Here is a 15,089-nt window from a genome sequence, read left to right on the forward strand (position 1 = left end):
TAAACATAGTAAAGAAAAGGAGAATTAAGTTACCAGTTGATCTCTATAATTGAGGGTGGGAGCGGAGGGCACGTAATCCCTCATCGTAACTCCTCATAAAATACAGATCAAACTTCAAACTGGTAAGTTCTTGTTTAATCTTACTATTTTACTTCGGAGTCACGTGAGTGACTACGTGAAGATTTTAAAGCGCTGTGATTTCAAACCGTGTAACAGTTCATACTTCACTCGCTGCCGAAGTCATCCGAGGAAGTATGTTATCGTAATCAACCATGAATCTGTTTATAAAACAATAATGGTCTTGACACATAACCGAGGGTCAGGTGGGTATGCCCGGAAATCCATGACAAGGCCTGAAGTTCCTGGCTTGCTCTGCTTGACCAGCTCCTGAATAGTGAATGTGATGCGGTCTGGTGTTATAACCATGTTGACCAGTCGAAGTAAGTGGAGGGACTGGACCCTTTCTGCTGAGACTAGTGCCATCAGCATGACCGTTTTCAGGGTTAGCTGTTCTAAGGTGAGAGATCTAGCTGGTGACCATCCTCATGTCGCGCATGGGTGCTGGACGGGTTCTTCACGTAGTCACTCATGTGACTCCGAAATAAAATCAATGAATAGGCTTGAACACAAATCATGAAAATGACCATATTTCACAATTTTCATGAATGTCTATTAATTTATTTTGTCTCCAGGCACTAAAAACTTGACAGGAATAATAATCCCAACAACTCCCAACATTTTTTTGTTTGCAACAAAGTTTGTTGTCTTTCTTAATTCTCTTTCATAACTTACAAAGCCATGCATCTTAGTTCTGCCTTTCTGGTCCAGGATTTGTCAACACTTCACTTTTAATACAGTGAAAACCAATTCATTCCAATGAATCCTTAAACCCCCTGGATCATTGCACAAAGATGGTTTCATTGAACTGCAGAAAAAAAATCTACCACTGCCCTACATTTTGCACTAAAATTCACATTGCACTTATGTTTGTGAATAACAATATTTAGCAGTACATACAGATTCTCATTTCACCCTCCTCAGGTATTACAACAATCTTAGGTAAAAAATGAGTCAGGAGCAATCTTATCAGAATAGGGCCCCAAGGCAATGAGACTATTTATAGTTTTAGGTCAGTTGAGATACCTCATTGATATTCAAAGCAGCACATTCACAAAGATGGAAACAGTAGTCCATTTCACATAATATAATATGAGAAAAGGCTACATAAAAAAGGCTCTGATGTAGACAGGTGTAATTATAATTTTCTTTCAGGCATTTTCCCGTCCAGATTTCTGCTCACTGTCAAAGTTCATTTTAAGGTTTTTTAAAAAATAATACCTTGTATTGCATTTATGCATCATCTGCCTCCATATTCAGTCAAATGCTTCAAAATAAAATAAATCCCCATAACCAATGTTTCTGTGATAAAAAAAAGGGTTGGAGACACTCAGCAGGCCAGGAACCGTGTGTGGAGAGGAATGGGCAGACGACTGAAGAAGGGTCCATTTCCATCCTGGCATGCTGAGTTTCCCCAGCATTTTGTTCTTCGCTCAACAACCCAGCACATGCATTCACTGGTGTCTCCATTGTCTCTGTGGTCACAACACGAGGACGGCATAGTGGTAGAGTTGCCGCCTTATAGTGCCCGAGAGCCTGGTTCAATCCCGACTATGGGTACTCTCTGTATGGAGTTTGCACGTTCTCCCTGTGACTGCATGCGTTTTCTCCTGCATTCCAAAAACGTGCAGGTTTGCAGGCTAATTGGCTTCTGTAAATTGTCCCGTGGGTATAGATCTAGTGGATGAGTGATCGTTGGTTGAAGAAGACTCGGTGGGCCGAAGGACCTGTTTCCATGCTGTGTCTCTAAACTAAATTGGCCACAGAGAGAAGTTTGATTTTGATGCTTGCTAATTGCTATTATGTGGGCAAGTAGGGATTGGAACATCAAGAGGGTATTAATTGTCTAGGTAAGGAGAAATGCTTTCCACTTACTGGGGACTAAGTGGCTATAGAGCACAGATTTAAAAGCAAAGTAAGTAAAGGACATGGAGACCTGCGGTTATTTCCTGGAGTGTATTATAGAAACATAGAAACATAGAAACTATGTGCAGGAGTAGGCCATTCGGCCCTTCGAGCCTGCACCGCCATTCAATATGATCATGGCTGATCACCCAACTCAGTATCCTGTACCTGCCTTCTCTCCATACCCCCTGATCCCTTTAGCCACAAGGGCCACACCTAACTCCCTCTTAAATATAGCTAATGAACTTGCATCAAATACATTCTGTGGCATTCTAATCGGCCACCATTCAGATAATAGTCTACTTTCCTGTTCTTGCCACCAAAGTGGATAACCTCACATTTATCCACATTATACTGCATCTGCCATGCATTTGCCCACTCACCCAACCTATCCAAGTCACCTTGCAGCCTCCTAGCATCCTCCTCACAGCTAACATTGCCCCCCAGCTTCGTGTCATCCGCAAACTTGGACATGTTGCATTCAATTCCCTCTTCCAAATCATTAATATATATTGTAAATAGCTGGAGTCCCTGCACTGAGCCTTGCGGTACCCCACATGCCTGCCATTCTGAAAAGGACCCGTTAACTCCTACTCTTTGCTTCCTGTCTGCCAGCCAGTTCTCTATCCACATCAATACTGAACCCCCAATACCGTGTGCTTTAAGTTTGTATACTAATCCCTTATGTGGGACCTTGTCGAAAGCCTTCTGAAAGTCCAGATATAACACATCCACTGGTTCTCCCATATCCACTCTACTAGTTACATCCTCGAAAAATTCTATAATGCCCCATCTACACTAGTCCCACCTACCCATGTTTACTTTCCGTGACTGGTGTACAAAGACACCCAGGTCTCGTTGCGCTTCAATTTTTCTTAATCGGACACCATTGAGATAATAATCTGCCTCCTTGTTCTTGCTGCCAAAGTGGGTAACCTCACATTTATTTACATTATATTGCATCTGCCGTGCATCTGCCCAATCACCCAAGCTGTCCAAGTCATCCTGCAACCTCCAAGCATCCTCTTTGCAGTTCACACTACCACCCAGTTTTGTGTCATCTGCAAATTTGCTAGTGTTACTTTTAATCCCAACATCTAAATCATTAATATATATTGTAAATAGTTGTGGCTCCAGTGCCGAGCCTTGTGGCACTCCACTCACCACTGCCTCCCATTCTGAATTGTCCTTTGAAAGTCTCCCAAAAGCTACCTGCTACTCTTTACTATGTTATACGCCTTTTCTTTTAGTTTTATTCCATCCCTAACTTCCCTTGTCAGCCACGGTTGCCTCTTACTCCCCTTAGAATCTTTCTGAGGAGAGTAAGAGGAAGGGGGAAAAAGATGGTCTGAAGGACCCGTTTCCATGCTGTATAACTCTATGACTCTAACTTTCATCGGGACAACTGAACACAACGAACCATCTCCTGCACTACCATGGACTAGTTTCTAATCGTGCATTTTTGCACCAATGTCTTGTTTTTTGTTTTTTTTGCACAGTCTTTTCATTGTCTGCAGAATATGTATGTAATTTATGAATAATTATGTTTTTGCATTGTCTGAGTCGGTGTAGCTGTAATGCTGCTGCAAGATTTTCAATGTATTGGTACCTCACCGTACATGTGCAAGAGAATAAACTTGCCTTGACTATATAAACATTGGACTGGTGTTTCAAACTTTGGATTAAATCTACAAAATGCTTTCTGCTGATTTACCCATTAAATATACGGGTACACTCATCAATAAGAAGCACATCCAATCTCTTTGACAGGACCACCACATGATCTGGGAAAATCTACAATTTATTGTATTTACTGTGGACAGATGCAGTTTCAGTTGCTGCCTGGAATCAATGTCCATGACAGATTAAAAGTTAAAGGATAGCCATCACTTTAAAAAAAAAGGGCAGTATCTTGCACTATTTATTGTTATAACTCTAAAAACTGTTATGAAGTCAATAACTGCTTTCACCAAAACTGAAATAGTTGGTTACTTGAAATATAGTAAACTTAAGTTTCTTTTAGAGAGCTATTTATATAACACTGCAGTGCAATGACTTTGATAACTGCAAAGGAATGTTTTGGCCAATACTTTAGACTTTAGAGAACCAGGCCCATCGGCCCGCCAAGGCCGTATCGATCTGTGATCACTAACATCATCCTACACAATATGGACAATTTACAATTTTTACCAAAGTCAATTAACATTCAAACCTGTACAGCTTTGGAATGTTGGAGGAAATCGGAGCACCCGGAGAAAACCCTTGCGGTTACAATGTACAAACTCTGTACAGACCAGGCACGGAACTCGCTATCAAAATATGAAGGGACCGGGGGTCAGGGAGGTGACATCATTTTTTGGCGGCCGCGCGTGCATGCGCACACTCACACACACATGCGCGAGGCTTCGGAGGCTCAATCCAGCGCTAAATACAGCTCAACTCTGCCTGGCTCGCCGGGTTAACTACAGCCTGCCTGGACTGACGGGACACCGGCGCTGCTTCTCCACGCTGGCCATATTTCCCGCCCGCAGCCCAGGCAGGTTAACCTGGCGGGAGAGCAGAGTTGAGCTGGGTTTAGTGCTGCTTGTCTGCGCTGGCTGTGGGCCTGGCGGCACAGCTCGCGTCTGACTCCTGACCTCTCTGGCCACCCGTGGGGGGGGAGGGGGACACTCGGGTGGGGATGGGACAACGCCGGAGAGCCGGCCGGGATCGATCCTGACAGCGGATGAGGCACAGGTCTGTGCCACGTCTCCCTCCTCCAATCACCGCGCTCTATCCTCAGTTTCCCCCCCCCCCCACTCCTCCCTCCTCCAATCATCACGCTGAATCATCATTTCCCGCCCCCATTGCCTGCTGACCAACGTCTCTCTCGTCCAATCGGCGCCCTCGATCAGCTCCACTTCCACTGTCTCTAGGAAAGCGGAGATTTAAAAATCCGGATGAGAAAAACTTGGGGGGATGTCCCTCACCTCTCAAAACATGAGGGGGACGTGTCCCCTATGGACTCCCCCCCCCGGATTTTCCGCCCCTGGTACAGACAGCACCCGTAGTCAGGATCAAACTCGGGTCTCTTGCGCTGTAAGGTAGCAACTCTACCGCTGAGTTGGGGAGAGATGGAGGGGGGGGAGAGAGAGAGGGGTTGAGAGGAGAGAGAGTGCATCCTGGAGGACAACCAGTGGCTGCTGGAAGTAAGTACCAAGCACTGGGTAGAAACGGTGGAAGATGGTGGACTTCAAATGGGGGTGGTTGGTGAAAGCATCCTGCTTGCCTGCTAGATTTTCACTTACTGTAACTGCAGGAAAAATGCTCCCGATGTTGAGGGCGTTCAGAACCATGGGTCACAGTTTAAGAATAAAGGGGGGGGCAGTTAGGACTGAGATGGAGGACAAACTTTCTTCACGCGTAGAGTTTTGTGAATCTGTGGAATTCTCTGCCACAGAATGCAGTGCAGGCCAATTCACTGGATGTTTTCAAGAGAGAGTTAGATTTAGTTCTTGGGGCTAATGACATCAAGTGATATGGGGAAAAAACAGGAAAGAGGTACTGATTTTAGATGAAATCCATGATCATATTGAATGGCAGTGCTGGCTCGAAGGGCCGATGGTCTATTCCTGCACCTATTTTCTATGTTTCTATGCTTGAGTATATGGCAATAAAACTCGATCACTTGATTTTGAAGCATTCATGCATGGTGGAGGTATAATGTAGTCATAGAGTGATACAGTGTGAAAACAGGCCCTTCGGCGCAACTTGCCCACACCCGCCAACATGTCCCAGCTACGCTACCTGCTTTTGGTCCATACCTCCAAACCTGTCCTATCCATGCATCAGTCTAACTTTTGTTTAAATGTTGGGATGGTCCCTGCCTCAACTACCTCCTCTGGCAGCTTGTTCCATACACCCATCACCCTTTGTGTGGATAAAGTTACCCCTTAAAAAGTTACCTCTTAAAAATACTTCATACAAAAAACATTGAAATCATACTTCTACAGTGCACTAAAACATGATTTTAATACATCAAATTTAAAAAAGTTCCCCTACCCTTCTTCCACACCCTCTCCCCACTCGGTTGCCCCACTCCCTCTCTGGGTACCCCCAAGGCCAGTGATAAGTGATCGCACAGCCTCCCCCCTTTCAAAAATGCTCCAATCCAATTTAAAGCATATATATTGTATTCAAGTGTAAGTTAAAAGACTCGCTGCAGTATGCACCATATTGCACAATTCCAATGGGAGGGGGACACCCTCCTCCCAAGAAACACCCCCCACCCAGTCGCTGTGCTCCCTCGGGCTTGGTCTCTCGCAATTTCTCACTCCCAACTCTCACCCAATGTTGGCAGCCCTGCATCTATGTTTAATTGTATAACTGATGCACTCTAATGCGATAGCAACAGTCAGTGCTAACAGAAATTATAATGAAACCTGTGCATTCTGAAGATATGTCCCACACAGGAAATCTGATTCAATTCTGATCATTCTCAAATTCAAATGTGTCGTTTGTTATATTTTTTAATTTATCTGAGATTATCAATAGGCAGTCAGAACCTTTATCCCAGGGTAGAAATGTCAAAGACTAGAAGACATAGCCTGAAGTTGAGTGAAATAAAGTTTTGAGGAGATGTGCAGGGCAATACGTTTTTTTACTCAGAAGGGGCAGGGTGCCTGGAACATATTGTCAGGGTTGGTGGTGGTGGAGGAGATACATCGGTGGCATTTAAGAGTTTTTTAGAGAGACATGTGGATATGCAGGAAGTTAAGGGATATGGATCACATGTGGGCAGAGGAGATGAGTTTAACTTGGCATATTGCTCCCTACAGATATCGCGGGCTGGTTCCTACACTGTCCTATGATCATGTTTTATGTTCTATTTGTCATCAAGCTATCAAAATCAGTTAAGAACATTGAACATAGAGCAGCACAGCACAAGAACATGTCCTTCGGCCCACATTATCTGTGCTTAACACGATGCAAATACCAATTCTTGTCTGCCCACACAGATAACCCCCCATCTCTCCAACCCTGTATATCCATGTGCCTATCCAAAAGTCTCTTAAATGCCATTATTTTATCTGCCTCCACCACCACCTCCGACAGTGTGCTCCAGGCACTCGCCACCCTCTAATAGCCTTCCCCGCATGTCTCCTTAAACTTTACCCTTCTCACCTTAAAGCAATGCCCCCTAGTATTTGACAGTTACTTTCTGAGGCAAACAGTTCTAAAGGAGGAACATATGGATTATTATGAGGACGTCCAAAGCGGCAAAATGGAAAAACTCTGAAGTAGTGGAAGACATGTGGACAGGTGTGTGGATAGGAAAGGTTTAGAGAGATATAGGCCATACACAGATAGATGGAACAAGTGTAGATGGGGCATCTTGGCCAGCATGGACTCTGTGTGACTTTATCACTATAAGGGTTACAGATCCAAAATATTGACTGTGCATCTTTCCACAGATGTTATCTGTCTTAGAGATTTTCCAATGTTTTCTGTTTCATATTTCATATTTCCAGCATCTACTGGGTTTTTTTTTAATGATTTTCACAAAATGGGGAATGAAGTGAAACAAGCCAAGAAGCGGTGGAGTCGTTTTAAGAGTAGGCAATACAGGATCACAGTTCAGTCCTGAACTGATCTGTCGGGATGTTATTAGATGAAAGATGCTGTTCTAACAACAGCATGTTGTGGAGTCATTTTCCTTTGCGCTTTTTAGAAAATGTTACACCAATAAATATTACACAAAACAAAAACAGAAAAATTGGAAATACTCAGCCAGTTAAACAGCATCTGTGGAAAGGTAAAGCAGTTAATGTCTGATGTTGAAGACCATTCATCGGAGTTGAATAAAATATAAAATGGATATAACACAAGACTAATATATCATGTGTTATATAAAATAGAAATAATGCAAAAAAACATGATGGCTGGAATCTCATCAATATCTATGTAGAATACTAGCAAGTGAACATTCAAATTTAAATAGAACAAATGAGAAGTTTAATTTAGTCATTTGAGATCTGTGAGGGGAGGAGGAGAGATCAGAACAATAGAAATGATGACAATGTCAACAACGGTAGTGGAGAGGACATGCTTAAGCAAACTGGAGGACATGTTGGAAGGCCCAGTGTGGGGTCATTCTTAGAACAGCTGCAACAGATCAGATGGGGTGGCATGGTGGCGCAGCGGTAGAGTTGCTGCCTTACCATGTTTGCAACGCCAGGGTTCAATTCCAACTACGGGCGCTGTCTGTATGGAGTTTGTACGTTCTCCCCGTGACCTGCGTGGGTTTTCTGAGATCTTCAGTTTCCTCCCACACTCCAAAGACATACAGGATTGTAGGTTCATTGGCTTGGCAAATTGTCCCTAGTGTGTGCAGGATAGTGTTAATGTGCGGGGATCGCTGGTCGGTTCAGACTCGGTGGGTCGTAGGACCTGTTTCAGCTCTGATTCACCAAACTAAACCCAAGAAGAATGGGGAGAATGGAATGCAGGACACATCCCAGAATACCATCTGCCAGCACCATTTTTAGAATGTGTTAATGACACTGAATGATTTTGTCCAAGAAACAGATACACTCATTTTTACTATTTTTTTTACTTTTAAAAAAAAGTAAACAATTTTGAAAAGTATTAAGTGAAGCTATTTTGATGGTATTGCATTGTTTTCCCATGATATTAACAAAAACTGCACAGGGCATCATGTCACTCAGTCCCAAAGAAGTACTGATTTGAAACCGTAGGATAATGCTTCCCAATGATAACAGCTGAATTCAATTCCATTAATTGCAAGATGGCACAATTTTACTTCTTTTATTATTCTGAGGAAGAGTCAGCAGCCTGACACATTCATTCTGAATTAATTAATTTAATTAATTGAGGTCTGAAGATGGGTCTCGACGAGGGTTGCCAACTGTCATGTATTAGCCGGGACATCCCGTATATTGGGCTAAATTGATTTGTCCCATACAGGACCGCCCTTGTCCCGTATTTGACTGCTACTACTCGGGTTGAGGGGACTGTCAGGTCGGAGCGCCGAGTCCAGTCCCACCTCACTCGTCCCGACGTAGTGCAGCCCATGGAGTGCAGCAGCAGCTCCTCGCCCATGGCCCCGTCGGTCGGCAGCCTGACCAGCTATCCAACCTTCGGTTCTTCGCTTACCGCCAACACTGCCACCCCTCCTTCTCATGGCCGACCATCGGTTCATGAGTTGGATGGGGTGCCGGACTTTGCGCGCGATGTCGCACGCAAAGTCCGGTGCCTGGGCCAAAACTCCTCAGCTGGCCCGCCGGCTGGGCTTTGTGTGCAGTCCAGCACCCAGGCCAACTCATCATTCACCCAGCACCGTCCGAGTCGGTCAACGAATTGCCATCGGGAATTTCTATTGTATATCTTTATTGTCATTTCCTGAGTATTCGCATACCCAGAGGAAACAAAAAAACGTTGCTCAACCAGTGTCCATTCAGTGTGCATGAAAAAATAAATAGAAATAAAAATACATGTATCATGAACAAATTTAACACTCTACTAAACATTCCTGTATTCAACAGCCGTTCCGACCGGCAGCGGCACAACAGTGGCTCTGCTGCAGTGTGGGGGTTTGTGCGCGATACTTGGCAGGGGGCAAAGTCCATTTAACAGTCTTATAGCCTGTGGGAAGAAGCTGAGGAGCATCCTGCTGGTTTTGCAGCTAATGCTCCTGTACCTCTTCCCAGATGGGAGGATGGAGAAAATGTCATGCGATGGGTGGTAAGGGTCTTTGATGATGGAGATGGCTCTGTTGATACATCTCTTCCTGTATATGTCCAGCAGGAAGGGGAGTGGAGCACCAATAATCCCTAATTTGTCCCTTATTTTGACCTTTTGTCCCTTATTTGTGAGTGAGAAAGATGGCAACCCTAGTCTCGACCCAAAACGTCACCCATTCCTTCTCTCAGATGCTGCCTAGCCTGCTGTGTGCATCTTCAGTTGAAATCAGTATCTTCAGCTCCTTCCTACACATTAATTCTCTTTCTCCACAGACATTGCCTGACGTGCAAATGCTCTCCATCTTTTTCTGATTTTTATCCCATCCGTCTTCCCTTATCTTAGTTTCTTTCTTCCAGGTCGAAGTGTTTTTGTATCAATGCCAGTGACCAACACAACATCAACCCCCATCCCCTCTCTACTCACACCCGCCATTACACAACTCCTCCAAATTAAATCACAAGAGCTTCAAAATTCAAACTGCATTTTAACACAAGATGGAGCAAGGAAAGAGGCAAAAACATCAGGAGTAAAGCATTCAATTTGTGCAGTCTGCTGCAAAAACATCTTTGCTGATCTTATCCTCTCTCCATTAACTCCTGTTGTCACTCAGTTTCCCTTCTGGAGACTAACCAGACTCTAAGATTTAAACGACCCCAGCACCTAAATTGCTGAGCACACAGAAGGCTGCTTAGGAAATTCGACTGAGATTTATAGAGCACATTCAAAGACTAATTAGGTTTTGATGGTATGCTGTGGCTTTTTCCCTTGGGAATTCCAACAGGCACCTGTGTAGGGGATTCAGCTACACTTATCATGAGGTCTCAGCAGCTAATCAGCTGGAAGAGTTCTCGCCTGCAGCCTGTCAAGTAGTAAAGGCACAAAAGATGGTAACAAGTTAGAAATGAAAATATCATAAGCAAGCTTTAGGAGTGGTGCGGGGGTTGAGTTGCTGTACATCGTCAGAGACCTGGGTTGGATACTGACTATGGTGCAGAGTTTGCACGTTTACATAGAAACATAGAAAACATAGAAACATAGAAATTAGGTGCAGGAGTAGGCCATTCGGCCCGTCGAGCCTGCACATCCATTCAATATGATCATGGCTGATCATCCAACTCAGTATCCCGTACCTGCCTTCTCTCCACCCCCCCTGATCCCCTTAGCCACAAGGGCCACATCTAACTCCCTCTTAAATATAGCCAATGAACTGGCCTCAACTACCCTTCTGTGGCAGAGAGTTCCAGAGATTCACCACTCTCTGTGTGAAAAAAGTTCTTCTCATCTCGGTTTTTAAAGGATTTCCCCTTTATCCTTAAGCTGTGACCCCTTGTCCTGGACTTCCCTAAGATCGGGAAGAATCTTCCTGCATCTAGCCTGTCCAACCCCTTAAGAATTTTGTAAGTTTCTATAAGATCCCCTCTCAATCTCCTAAATTCTAGAGAGTATAAACCAAGTCTATCCAGTCTTTCTTCATAAGACAGTCCTGACATCCCAGGAAATGCATTTCGTTGTCTCTGTACTGTACACTGACAATGACAATAAATTGAATTGAATCATTTCATTTCATTTCATTTCATCAGTCTGGTGAACCGTCTCTGCACTCCCTCTATGGCAATAATGTCCTTCCTCAGATTAGGAGACCAAAACTGTACGCAATACTCCAGGTGTGGTCTCACCAAGACCCTGTACAACTGCAGTAGAACCTCTCTGCTCCTATACTCAAATCCTTTTGCAATGAAAGCTAACATACCATTCGCTTTCTTTACTGCCTGCTGCACCTGCATGCCTACCTTCAATGACTGGTGTACCATGACACCCAGGTATCGCTGCATCTCCCCCTTTCCCAATCGGCCACCATTTAGATAATAATCGGCCACCATTTAGATAATAGTTTTACCTGTGACCTGTGTGGGTTTTCTCCAGGAGCTCCAGTTTCCTCCCACACTCCAAAGACGCATAGGTTAATTAGCGTAATAAAATTGTAAATTGCCCCCAGCAGGTGTAGGATAGCATTGGTTGGCTTGAACTCAATGGGCCAAAGGGCCTGTTTCCATGCTGTATCTCTAAATTAAACCTAAATAGCGAGGGAAAAATAATTCTTATCATGAAACCAAAGAATTTGATTAATTGATGGATTCTTTATTATTACGTGACATGTCAGTGAAATTCTTATTTTTGCATACCATAGTTTCAGTTTAGTTTATTGTCACATGTACAGAGATACAGTGAAAAGCCTTTGTTGCATACACACACAGTATGCAAAGAGTTGCCACGTAAAGAGCGGCAACACCAAATATTTTATATATAGAAAACCCAGAAGCAATTAATGTGGATAATGGAAATCCAAAGAATCTTGCAAACATTTAGCAGGTTCTGCAGCATTAATGAAGTGAACATTATAAACCACACAAATAAAATTGGTTTCACAGAAACAAAGAGAAGTTGTTCAGCAGCAGTTATACCATGGTTTGCGATTACAAAAGCACCCACTCATGATAATTTTAATCGTTTTTACTGTCCGGGTAATGAAGTTCATTTCAAATCACACATCTCTGCACTGAAGACTGCAACACTCTAGGGTTTCACCATCAGCAACTTAAATCTAAACCTAACAGCAACTTTGGGATTTTCTTGTATAACTGCAGTTGTGTAGATACCTAGATATAACAAATGCAGCGAGCATCCATAACAAGGGTCAGAACATCCACTAAGGTTGGGCAATTAAGGGCCTGTCCCACCAGCATGCGATTGCATGCGTCTAGCGCGACCAAACGTGGTGGCTTGAGGCGTACGGCCTCGCGGGGCCGGTCCCACTTCCAACCGCGGAGCCGTCTGGAGTTGTGCGTGGCTGGTCCGGCCATCATACTCACCAATCAGCTGGGCAGGAGGCGGGCCGACTGAATTTGGACGTCGCATGGCGTCGGGCTGTTACGTCATCACGCAACGGCACGCCTGGCGGTGATGTCATCGCGCAACACCACGCACTAGGCATACGCCATCAAGACGCTGCGTACGGCGTCGAGACACTGCGTACGGTGTTGAGACGCTGGGTATGCCCGTTGAGGCGCTGCGTATGACCTCAATGTGGCTGCGGGCCGACAGGCCGTTGTCGCGCGGAATTTTTGGACAGTGTCAGTTTTTCGGAGCCCCACGATGGCAGGACCAGCCCCGCACAACTCCATTCGGCTCTGGCGATCGAAGTGGGAATGGCCCCATGAGGCCGTACGGCTCAAGCGACCACGTTAGGTCGCGCTAGCCGCATGCAGTCACATGCTGGTGGGATAGGCCCTTTAGAATCACAGAGCATCAGTAACTGCTTGAAGTAACAGGAAAAGTAGATCAAAACTAACTATGGCAAAAGCTCTCCCTTCAGCATCTCTGCTCAGAGGCAAATAATGCACCACTCTCGCCTTCCCAGATGTGTAAACCTCACTATTGATTCCTGCAGACATCCACAGAAATAACAACGTACTAGCACATTATATGAACAATGTAAAAATTGCAGCATCTTTCACACAGGAAAGACGGTGTCCCTCAGAGATGTTTATTCAAGGATGGAATGTGGGATAAACAGAACAAGTGGGAATGAACAAGGTGGGCTGAAGGGCCCGTATCTGTGCAGTATCTCTAAATGAATCCAAACTACACTAGGAATAGGAATCTAAACAAAACAGAATCAAAGTAAGATAGCTAGACAAATTCTCCAATGCTTTAGAAAGCAGGTGAAAACACAAATGCAAAGTAGGGATTGGGTGATGGGGAACAACATGTATCAGTTTTGTACAAAGTTGTGGGGAGAAATGTTTGCAGCAAACATCAATTGCAATGTGCCATCCACATTAGAACTCTGAATATCAAGTCATTCGTAACTTCCGCACATCCTCCAGCCCAAAAAGATCAGTCTGAAGAAGGGCCCCAACCCGAAACGTCACCTATCCATATTCTCCTGAGATGTTGCCTGACCCACCGAGTTACTCCAGCACTATGTGTCTCGTTTTATAAGCCAGTATCTGCAGTTCCTTGTTTGAATTAGATTTTTAATCAATATCAAATAAATTGCTTACAGTATATTATCATAGATATGTTGCAGGAACCAGACAGCCATTTTAAGGATCTCACTGCTCAGATTCCATCTTGAGCTTCTGGTTTCATATCTTTTAGCTCTTCTTCCCACACGACACTGCCTTCCTCAGCCTTTTCCATTCTGGTGTGGCCAAATTGAAATTAGAGGAACAACCTTCCATATTCCTCTAGAATAGCTTACAACCCAATTCTGAATTTTCAAATTTCAGAAAACCCACACTCCCAGTGATCTCCTCCCACACATATTCACCTGTATATCTAGGTTTCTTCCTGTTCACCTTTCCTGTTCCCATCTCCCTTCCCAACATGGCTCTGTCTGCCCATCATCTCCAACCTCTAGTTCCATCCATCACCTACCAGCCTTTGTCCTACCCCCCCCCCCATACCACTATATACTGGCAATCTTCCCTCTCATTCCCGATCCTGAGTCTTGACCCAAACAATCATCAGCCTTAACTTAATATTAAGTTTAAGGAAACAAGGTGGTACTAACACTACCTGTATAACACCAGCAACAATGAGTGCAAAATATATCACTAATGTAATACAAGTTTTGTACAGTATTTGATTTGAATCTACTTTTTATTATATATCAAGTTTATTTTTGATATGCAAAAGAGACACCCTTTAGCCTCTGGGGATGCTGCCTGACCTGCCAAACTCTCCCACCGTCTGTTTTTAGGAATAACTGCTCTTTTATCTTTCATACTTTTAGGTTTGAAATTGGTTTCTTATTTTCATGTTTGAGTCAACCTTTCCCATTATACCTCCAGCCATGGGCGTGTATATATGCCTTGCAGCACCAGAGACCCGGGTTCAACCCTTACTACGGGTCTGTAAGGAGTTTGTACGTTCTCTCCATGAACCTACATGGGTTTTCTCTGAGATCTTCAGTTTCATGCCACACTCCAAAGAGGTACAGGTTTGTATGTTAATTAGCTTGGTATAAATGTCAAATTGTCCCCAGTGTGTGTAGGATAGTGTTAATGTGCGGGGATCGCTGGTCGGTGCGGACTTGGTGGGCTGAAGTGCCTGTTTCCATACTGTATCTCTAAACTAAACATGATCCCTACATGAATAAACAGTTTGGTACCCTGTGTCCACCCAAGCCTGAGCCACAACCACATTGCCACCAGCCACTTGAATTGTGCAAGGAGCTCTCTGCTCTCTCTGGCCCTTGAATGCACCCTCATCCCTTCTTCTCACAGTCAGGCTCCATCTACTCTAGACATTGAGGCAAA

This window comes from Leucoraja erinacea, chromosome 27 (assembly GCF_028641065.1).
Source record: "Leucoraja erinacea ecotype New England chromosome 27, Leri_hhj_1, whole genome shotgun sequence".
Classification (NCBI taxonomy): Eukaryota; Metazoa; Chordata; class Chondrichthyes; order Rajiformes; family Rajidae; genus Leucoraja; species Leucoraja erinaceus.